The following is an 11182-nucleotide window of genomic DNA, read 5'->3' on the forward strand; positions in this document are numbered from 1 at the left end:
GTTTGAAATGTGAGGGAAGTAGTACTCTGATTTTCCCCCCCAATAAATACACAGTTGATCATCTGTATCTGTGGGTTTTCTATTGACCTATGGTGAATGAAAGACAACAATTTTAATCGTTGTTTGGAAATGCATGAACTCAGAGGGCTAACTATATGCATTATTTTATATCATTTTCTATAAGAAACTTGAAAATCCCATGAATTGGGTATCCATGGGGTCCCAGAAACATTGCTTTACAGATAAGAATGAGGACGTTTGGGGAGAGTCAAAAGTTATATGTGGATATTTGACTGCAAGGTAATGGGACTTTAGCCTACTTCTATCTCTGTCCAATAACCAATAATTTCACACATTTATTATAATTCTGGGCACTAGTTTCTTTGGCTGGTATATATATGTTTGTATATATACACTAGAGACCTGGTGCACAAAATTGACAAAATTTGTACAGGGGGGTGTGTTTCCCTCAGTCTAGCTTGTGCCCTCTCCAATCTGGGACCCCTCGAGGGATGTCCAGCTGCTCATTTAGGCCCAATCCCAGTAGGATCCCAGTAGGATCAGGCCTAAATGGGCAGTTGGACATTCCTCTCACAATCCAGGAATGCTGGCTCCCAACTTCTCACCTGCCTGCCTTCCTGATTGCTTATACCTGCTTCTGCCTGCCAGCCTGATCACACCCAAACCATTCTTCTGCCAGCGTGATTGATGCCTAATTGTTCCCCTGCCAGCCTGGTTGGTCCTAACTGCCATAGCCTGCAGGCCTGGTCACCCCTAATTGCTATCCCCTGCAGGCCTGGTCACCACTAACAGCCCTCCCCTGCAGGTCTGGTCCTCCTCAGCTGCTCTCTCTGCAGGCCTAGTCCCTCCCAACTGCCCTCCACTGCTGGCCTGATCACCCACAACTGCCCTCCCTTGCAAGCCTGGTCCCTCCCAACTTTCTCCCCTGCTTGCCATCTTGTGGCGGCCATCTTGTGTCCACATGGGGGAAGCCATATTTGACCACATGGGGGCAGCAATCTTTTGTGTTGGAGTGATGGCCAATTTGCATATTACTCTTTTATTAGATAGAATAGTCTCCCATTATGTCCAATGATACTTCTTGGTAACCTTAGAGTTGCTTAGATCTATTTCAAAGCTTTCAAAAGTAGCCTGGAAAAGGCAAGTTTTAAAGAAATAGCAAATAGGACCTTTACAAGGATTTTCTAATTAATTGACACATTTGTATTTCAGGTTAATGTGTATGAAGATATTCACATAAATACATTATGTTGAACATTTTAGGTAGTTTATGATTTTCATAATTGCACAAAAAACAGAGAAATCTCTTTTAAGATCTAAAAGAAATCCAGTAGTAATATGGTAGTAACATAAAAATAATCAAGTAATTTATTATAACAAATATCAATATATTGCAAGTGTTATAATCACAGATATTTTAAATATTGATGTCATTTCAATTAATTAGGAAATCTACTTGTTTGCTTGGAGAAGATCCAAGCACTCCATTAAGTAAATTGAAGGAAATTGTATAATAGAATGTAGGCATGAATGTATTTTCTCTAAATTCCATACTCACCAGAGTCTACTATGAGTGGTTCCAACTCTGGAAGTTCTGTGGATATCAGGGTCAATAGGAACTCTCTGAACTCACCTGGCAGCTCCAACCTCAGTTTGTCTATATGTGAGAAGTGAAATGGCCCCTGCACCGATGAGCCTTTTATATGATGCCACTCACCTAAGGCCTCACTCACGTGCTGGGATAGGCTTAAGTTTCAAAGAAAGTGACCAGTCAGAATAGATTGCACAGATCTCACTAAGATGGCTAATTGGGTTTACAAAGGATAGAAAACAACACTTTGTGGCTGACACCCTAACATAATTTAAATGTGTTTTGTGGTAAGAAGCATGAAACTTTCCAATTCCCAATACCTTTTCATTAATTACAGTTGCCATCTTCTAGATCAGGCATCCTCAAACTTTTTAAAGTGGGGGCCAGATCACGGTCCCTCAGAGAGCTGGAGGGCCGGACTATATGAACTACTAATTCCTACTGTAACACCTCGGCTGCGCTCACTGCCCAAAAAACCTGGCGGGCCGGATCAGACTACTCTGCGGGCCGCATGTGGCCCGTGGGCCGTAGTTTGAAGAGCCCTGTTAGATGCTGTAGAAAATCATTCTTAACAGAGCTGCCATGCTACTTGTATTTCCTTGAAACCTATCACAACTTAACAAATCATGTGATAGGCTTTATGTTTTCAGAAGGTGGATGGGTGGGGGTGGGATGGGTGAGGGTGAGTTATACATATATGCATACATAAAGAACTTGTATGCATATATGCATAACCCATGGGCACAGAATGCAGGGTGCTGAATGCCTGAGAAACGTGGAGGAGGTGGGCTAGGAAGAGTCATTGGGAGGGGTTTAGGGGATATCCATGTAAGCAAATAGAGAAAAAGTTTCATTTTTCAGCAAAAATCAAATAATTCTGTGAGAAGCTGCCCCCTATAATTGAACAAGAAACAGAAGAATCTCTTTTTAGCTCTAAAAAGTCTAGTAGCAATGTGCTACTAAATTAAATAAAAAACAATTCAATATCTTATTATAACAAATGTATTACAATTGCTCTATTCACAGATAATTTAAATATTGATGTCACTTTAATTAAATAGGAAGTCAACTCCTCTACTTAGAAAAGATCCAAGCACTCTAAGAGGTAAATTGAAAGCATTTGTGGACATGAAGATATTCCCTATTTAACTGACAATGGGTTTACAGGTTTCTCCCAGTTCTTCTTTTGTGTTGTTCGTCTCTCCTTTTCTTTTTCACTTCTTCCCACATTTCCCTTATATAGTATCTCAATTGGCCATCAAAGCTCAGTGGAGGCACTGGGACACACTTAATCCATTTTACAGACCAGGAAACTGAGGCCCATTCCAGTTGGCTATGGAACTTGACTCAGTGCACAGGGAGCCCTCTGAGCCATGCTTTCTCAAGCACCTCTTCATTGCTGATGCTCACCATTCTTTCCTCTCCCCAGTCCTGTGCCCCCATTCTTTACTGCCCCCCCGCCCCTTCTCCGGGGCAATGTGATAGGCTTCACACTCACCACCTAGGCATATTCTGCCATGGAGCAGGGCAGTGCAGGCTTGCTTTTGGGTCAAGGCAGGAGCAGAGGTCGCTGCCTCTGAAGTGTGAAGGTCACCTGGGCAAGGCCGGTGAGCACTGGGAGCTTCTCTGAATCACATCAGTCAGTCCGGTACCCTGCAGTGCAGCACCCCTACACTGAGGTGGCATGGCCCCTCAACCCCCACCTCAGGGCTGTGAGTCCTTGCCCCTCTGCCCTGGTATTCCTTTTATGCCCCTTGATCCCTGGCCTGGCCCACCTGCTTCTTGGGGTCACTGCAAAATCTCTCTCTCTGCAGGAGAGGCAGATTCCTGCCCACTGGTCCCCTGCTGGAGCCTGAGCCCAGCATGGTGACAGCACACTCCTGGCAAGCCTGGTACCCAGAGGGGCACAAGGTCAGTTCTTTGCCCAGAATGTTAGAGGTTGCAGTAGCATTTGCGGATGTCACCCAGAGTCTGCTGGCGAAGGCAGCGCCTGTATGGGTTGTCCTCATAGAGGGATGAGAGGCGCTGCTCGGTATGCCTTCGAACACACGCCTTTTGGCCAGCCACTTTGCTGAAGCTGTGGCACTCGCCACCTCCTCACTGTGTCACATCTTGAACAGGCAGCCGCCCCTCAGGCAGCCCCGCATTCAGGCCTCGAGCATCTTCTACACTCTGCCTTCATCCATCCCTCTCTCCTGCAGTGCTTGGGCTCCAGGACCAAAAGAAAAGAACCCAGACCAAGGACAAAGCCCAAAGGAAGTGAGTCTTGAACCCCCACATCCCATTCTCTGGAATTCCTCCCACCTCCTCACTGTGTCACATCTTGAACAGGCACACTGTGGCCCAGCCACATGGCCTCCAGGCTGCCTAGTAGAGTGGGTCTCCAGGAAGCTGTGAATCTGTGGCCAGAGGCCTGGTGTGGGTCTCAGCAACCCCATATCTGTGATGTTCCTGGGGCCCCACAGGAATGGCTAAGCAGGCCCAGGCGCTTCTCCCCAGGGCGGAGATGTCCCCGGGGACCCACTGGAGTGACTAGGCAGGCTGGCCGCTCCTCCCTGGGGTGGTGAAGTTCCCAGGGCCCTGCAGGCATGACTAGGCAGGCCCACTGTCCCTCCTGGGGCCTGTGATGGACCCAAATTCCATGGGTGGTTCTGGTGCTGCCCACCTGCCCTCCCTGGCCCCTGATTGACCCAGACCCCTAGGGGCAAGCAATGGCACTGCCAGGTGCACCTGTACATGCAAATTTACCTGCCATCTTTGATGGGTTAATTTGCAGATTCACTCTGATTGGCTGGTGGGCTTAGTGTAGATATGGTCATTCTTGAAATATCGGGACTTTTTTAAAATGTTGTGGGACGAGGGACAAATTGTTAAAAATCGGGTCTGTCCCGCCAAAAGCGGGATGTCTGGCCACCTTTAACTAAACACCATCAGTGACAATAAAGTTGAGTGCTTTTAGTGTATATTTGTGCTTATTTGTGTGTGTTTTCTATAAAAACAAAGTGTCTACATTATAAATTAAGCAAAATAATATATTTCAAAAAACCAAAATATTTCCAGTAATAATAAAACCCTATAAAAACCACCATTAGCTATTAAAATTAAAATATAGCAAAAGCTTTTCATTTATGAGCATCCATGCATTCTTTCACCTGATAGTATTTCAAACTTAAGGGAAGAGCCACAGCATATCTTCAATGATATGTATAATGATATAAATACAATCTTATTTTGAATCAAATTATATAAATACAATCTTATTCTGAATTTCAGTCTTTCTACAACTGACATATTTGGTAGATGGTTCCCATTATATTGAATAAAAAAATAGCATTTATATATAATTTTTTAAATTCAATAATTAAGACTAAATATTTGTTGGAGAGTTTAATCAACAGGTTAATCACTGCTGTAAAGAGAGTGAATTGTATTATAGGTATGGGAAAATGACAAGGTTTCACAGCTAGATTAATAGAGGAAAAGTCAGAGAATGAAATGGAGATTATGAAGATGATGATAATAGCATTATGTACTTAACATGTAAACAGTATGGTATATGAATGAATGTAGCTCTAGAGTAGGGGTGTCAAACTCAATCAGAGAAGGGGCCAAAATCTAAAATCCAGCCTAAATCGCGGGCTGAATGGTTTACTGAACAGTCATAAACTGACAATGTTAACCAGAAATGTGAATTTAAAATGAGTGGAACAGTCTTTTCCTTAACAGTGCTGTTAACCAACTCACATGCTATCAAGCAAAACAGTAATATTGGTATCAAGCAAAACAGTAATATTGGAATGTACCTAAAATGCTCATTGTTTTGTTTTCTGGCTAGATGTCTGACACCGTTTTCCCCGGATCAATGAGTCAATGTTCGGTTTTATTTCTTGGGCTGTAGCAACCCGCAAAACAGCATGGAGGTTGTCATCGGTAATGCGTGATCTGTGCTTGTTTTTGTTCAGATTCATTATTGAAAACATCTGTTCACAAAAATAGGTGCTCCCGAACATGGATAGAATACGGGCAGCATGAAGTCGGAGCTCTGGCATTGAGTCAGGGGGCAGTAGAGGGTAGAAGTCCTCAATTTCAACATCCTGAAACCTTGATTTCAGGCCACTGTCAGACTGAAGCTCGATTATCTCCATCTGAAGGTGATGGGGCACATTGTTGACATCAACTGTAAAAGGATTGGCAAAGATGTCAAAGCCTGAGTGCTGTGTTCTAAAGTCAAAGAAGCGCCGCTCAAATTCACTTAGTAAACGGCTAACTTTGGTAGCCAGCCGACTGCAAGGAAAAGTACCAGAAATAGTGGTTGAGATACTCAAACAAACGGGAAAGTGGGCAAGATTGTCCTGTTCCAGTTGGGACTTCCATAGTTGAAGTTTACACTGGAATGCTGTGATAATGTCAGACATCTTCGTGATGACTTGTTTGCGTCCCTGCAGCTTCAGATTCAGTTGGGCGAGATGCTCGCATATGTCACACATCATAGCAAAATCACATAGCCAGGCGGGATCCAACAGTTCAGGCAAGGGCTTTCCTTTACTTTCCATGAAAAGAGCAATTTGTTCTCTGAGCTCAAAAAATCTTTTGAGGACTGCGCTCTTGCTCAGCCATCTTACTTCTGTATGGTATGGCACGTCTCCATGCTCTGCACCCACCTCCTGTAAAAACTGCTGGAACTGGCGATGATTCAGGCCACGTACCCGTATAAAGTTAATATTAATAGTTTTAATGACTGTGGTCATTATGTCATTCATGTCCAGAACTTTTCCACACATCGCCTCTTGGTGGATAATGCAATGATAAGTAAACAAGGGTGTGTGGCAGTGACTTTTTTGCATTCTTTCCTTCATTAGTCCAACCAAGCCTTTCTTTTCTCCACACATTGAAGGTGCGCCATCGGTAGTTAGCCCCACCAACTTTTCCCAGGGTAATTTAAAATTATTTATAGATTTCTCCACAGCCTCAAATATATCTCTACCAGTCGTCGTCCCATGCATGGCAGCTACATCCAAAAGTTCCTCAGTGACAGAGAGGTCGGTCTTCGTAGCACGTATAAAGATGGACAGCTGCGCTGTACCAGTGTTGTCTGTGCTTTCATCGATAGCAAGTGAAAAAGCGAGATAACTGCATGCCTGTTTGGCCAGCTGTGATGATAGATTTCCTGAGAGTTCTTGAACTCTATCTGCAATGGTGTTTCTTGACAAACTGACATTTTGAAAACTCTGTATCTGGTCTGGGCATACTTGCTCACACACTTTTAGCATGCATTGCTTCAAAAAGGCACCCTCTGAAAAACACCTTGAAGTACGGGCAATTTCTTCAGCCACTATAAAGCTTGCTTTCACTGCAGCATCATTTTTTGCTGTAGCCTTTGTAAACATTTGCTGCTGTGATTGTAGTTTGCCTTTTAGTTCTTTAACAATTTTATGCTTTTCTTCCAAAGTATATTTGCCATACTTAACATTATGTTTGGTGTCAAAATGACGACGTATATTGTACTCTTTCATCACCGACACTGTCTCATAACACAATATACACACTGGTTTGCCCTCTCTAAGCACAAACATGTATTCATTTTCCCATTTGTCATTAAATTGTCTGCCTTCACCATCAACTTTTCTTTTCCTGGACATTTTGGGATCAATATTGGCAGTAAAAGATGTAGTTTATTGGAAATCTGCGTTAGAAGGAAAAAGTTGAAAACTGCACAGGGATAGCTTGATTTGGCAGATGGAGTGGAGGGAAAAAAAGTCAGTCAATAAATGCCTGGCTGGGTACAGATAGCAGATTCTGTTGCAATTTTTATGCCTGCACTTTATGCCAGGAACTGGCAGCTTCTGCTGTGTATTTTTTATGCCCGCACACTCACTCTCTCCTCTGCTCTGCCACCCGCACAACCACATTGGATGCCGGACTATAGGTCACGCCTCCTGAATCTTGCGTGACTTGTTATCTATGCGCATGCATAATAGATAGCAAGTACGGCAGCCAGCGAGGCGGCCGGCGAGATCACAAGCCTCCTATGTCACAGCGCGTCATTGTGATGGAACGCAGCGGAGTGCAGTGATGACAGCATGGTACAGGCCACATTGCAAGGCCTGGCGGGCTGGATTTGGCCCGCGGGCCTTGTGTTTGACATGTGTGGTCTAACAGAATGTGAATGTTTTGTGGTAAGAAGCATGAAACTTTCCAATATGCAATATCTTTTCAAAAATTATATTATAGTTGCCATCTTATGCATTCTGTTGAAAATCATTTTTGACAGAGGTGCCATGCTACCTGTATTTTGTTGAAACTTATCACAACTTAACAAATCATGTGATAGGTTTCATGTCCTCAGAAGTCGGGTGGGTCAGGGGGTGGGAAGATATTAAAGAACTTGTATGCATATATGTATAATCCCTGGACACAGAATAAAGGGCTTGGACTAGAATGAGTCAATTGGGAGAGGAGGATATCAATGTAAGCAAATAGAGAAAGTAATTTTATTTTTCAGCAAAAATCAAATAATTCTGTGAAAGGCTGCCCCCTATAATTGAACAAAAAAAAACACCAGAGGAATCTCTTTTAAGGCCTAGAAATCTAGTGGAAATATGGTACTACATTTTTAAAAAAATCAAATATCTTAATATAACAAATAACTTGGGATTCATGCGTTTTAACTCTTGTTTCTGTGTTTAGTTTATGCTCGGTCAATTTTAGTTAAGTACAATGGGCAACCCGTATAAGTCCAGTTCTCTGGCTGAGAGACCCCAGTCGCCTGTGCATAAGTTCCCACCTGAGGGTGAGTTGGAATAATGGGTAATACATAAAATAGATCAGGTGAAAGCACGTTAGTCTGCTGAACAAAATCAAAGGTAGGTCAAGCATGTAAGTGGGATAGGGGACCCACATTTTTCCTTTATTTTCCCATGGCACGAATTTCAAATTTTATTGTACTTTTTATACAACCATTGAATACTGCTGGATTACAGGACCAGGAAGGGTGAGGCTGTTAAGAAAGCAATTCACATGGAGGGGCTGCCTAAGAAGGAAACCAGGGAATGATGACCTGCAAAACTAGCTGCAAAAAATGCCAATACTGAACCTGTCCTTGGTTGCTTTCAGCCATTGGTCTTTGACTGTCCTTTAACTACCAATGACTGAGCTATTGCTCCTTTATTTATTTTTTATTTTTTTATTTTTAAATATATTTTATTGATTTTGTACAGAGAGGAAGGGAGAAAGATAGAGAGTTAGAAACATCGATGAGAGAGAGTCATCGATCAGCTGCCTCCTGCACACCCCCTACTGGGGATGTGCCCGCAACCAAGGTACATGCCCTTGACCGGAATCGAACCTGGGTCCCTTCAGTCCCCAAGCCGACGCTCTATCCATTGAGCCAAACTGGTTTCAGCCTATTGCTCCTTTAATTACCAATGACTCAACTTAAACAATGAGTTAATAGCTCCGACCATACAGAGCCATTAAGGTTGGCCAGCCTTCTGGATTCCCTTTTTACATCTAATTACTAGTGACAATGTTTGGTTTCCTGCAGCCTGGTGCCTATCTGGATTGCAGTTTCCATCCCTTGCAATGCATCTGTCTGGGCATTGCATCTTTTTCTCTTTCTCTGAATCTCTGTCTCTTTCTTTCCCTCACTCCTTTGTACTCCCTCTAAAATACCCTTAGCTCAGAAAGTGTTGCTCAGTGGGTGAGTGTCAATCTGTGAACCAGGAGGTCAAGGATCCATTGGTGGTCAGTACACATGCTAGGATGTGGGCTTGATCGCCAGTAGGATACATGCAGGAATCAGCTTCTCAATGATTCAGTCTCATAACTTATGTTTGTCTCTCTCACTAGCCCTCTCCCTTCCTCTTTGAAATCAATAAAGATACATTTAAAAAATATGATTTCTTTAAGGAAAATAATAAAACTAAAAACCTGAGGCTGAGTATGCAGACTTTGCACTCACAGCAGACAAACAACTCCATAAATCTATTATACCAACTCCAATGTCTACCTGGTGCTAAATGGGAGCAACTATGGCTTCTGCTTCTGGAAAATAAAGGGAGTCTCACAACAGGCAGGATATCATGACTGCTTCAGGCACTTGTATGGAGCTCCCAGACAGGGGCCTCTGTGCTGAAGCCAGAGCTCGGTACATCTCAGCCACCAAGTGGGGATGGGACACTACCAGTGTCTCCAGGACATCCTCAGCATAAGAGTTGATGAAATCCACTGCCTGAGTTTTCAATTGATCTGCACTGTGGAAGTAAGCCAACGTGAGCATTTCTGCAGCATTCTCCACAGACAGCTGACTGCTGAGGGCTTCCTCATACATGACCTTCAAACACTCCAGGGCATACTTGTCAGCAGCTGTCAGCAAACCCTCAGCCATTGTGTCCAGGTTGGGAGCCTTCCCAGTGTAAATGAAACACATCATTTCCTTAAACATTCCAGGCTCCATGTCAGTGATTTCCACCAGATTCATTATGCTCTCCTCCATTGCATGTCCAAACATGGTCCTAAACACTGGAGAACGAGCTGCTAAGATAGCTTTGTGAGCCTGGAATTCCTGGCCAGCCACACAAAAGCAACAGTCTGTGAACCAGGAATTCTCCCAAAGTCCTCCTAGCTCATTGGCCACATGGCACTCCTGACCTTCACTATCTTCATGGCATTCTGGCCAGAAATGGTGACAGAATCTTTCACCGCACTCACCTCACAGAAGAAGGTCAGCTTGTCCTCAGGGAGAAACCTGTAGTCTTCATGCCAGAGAAAACCTCCAAGGATCAATTTTTTGAATCCCCGGTCTTTGCCTTGTACAAACTGATATGCATGGTGACTCTCCAAAGATTTGGTTTCTTAGCCCTTGTCATTTAAGATAGAGAATTTAGATTTTGCCAAAAGTATACTCTTTGGAGAACTGACCAGAAACAGCAAAAGTGACAGGTAATCTTTGCTTTCTTCATCTTGCCCTGTTGAGTAAACTCCCAAATACCATTTAGGTTGATCATTGGCTTCTGCTGAAAAGGTTGAACTTTGAATAACTTCACCCATTTCCTGGCAGCAAAAGCTAAAGTTACTGATGGTCCACATGTGGGAGAATTTCACTACCTGGATCTCTGTGTGGCACCAGCTGTCAGCTACAGGGCCACTGGACATTTCTGCCAGAGGGGAGGACTTGCAACACTTGACATTACAAGTTTGAAGGTTAAACCAGATTTCCAAAGTCAGAGAACAAGGATTTCTGTTCTCTTTTCACCCAAGTTAAATCAGTAGTGGGAAGATGAAGTTGTCTTGTCTAAGAGGAAATCTCTGAGTGGGGCCTACAGCTGCTGGTACCTGTCCTTTTGCATCAGCTTCCAACATCCAGGTGGTGTGGGGTCAAACCCTGGGTTCAAAATAAGACCACTGGCGTTGATGATTTATTTAAAAAAGCAGGCAAGGATTTATTGAAATATCTGGCCAGGACAGCCACGAGAGCACCACACGCAGGCGGATTCCACACGACTGCACTGCTTCAGGGGCAGGTAGTTCTTTTTAAAGGTTCTGAGAAGGAAAACCTTGTTTTGCAACAAA

General features: G+C 43.5%; 1 pseudogene; it reads right to left on the reverse strand.

Moving 5' to 3' along the window:
* Window positions 1-9691: 9691 nt before the first annotated feature.
* Window positions 9692-10947, reverse strand: LOC118712536 (annotated as a pseudogene).
* Between the last annotated feature and the right edge of the window lie 235 nt (window positions 10948-11182).

This window comes from Pipistrellus kuhlii, unplaced genomic scaffold, assembly GCF_014108245.1.
Source record: "Pipistrellus kuhlii isolate mPipKuh1 unplaced genomic scaffold, mPipKuh1.p scaffold_m20_p_9, whole genome shotgun sequence".
In the NCBI taxonomy this organism is placed as follows: Eukaryota; Metazoa; Chordata; class Mammalia; order Chiroptera; family Vespertilionidae; genus Pipistrellus; species Pipistrellus kuhlii.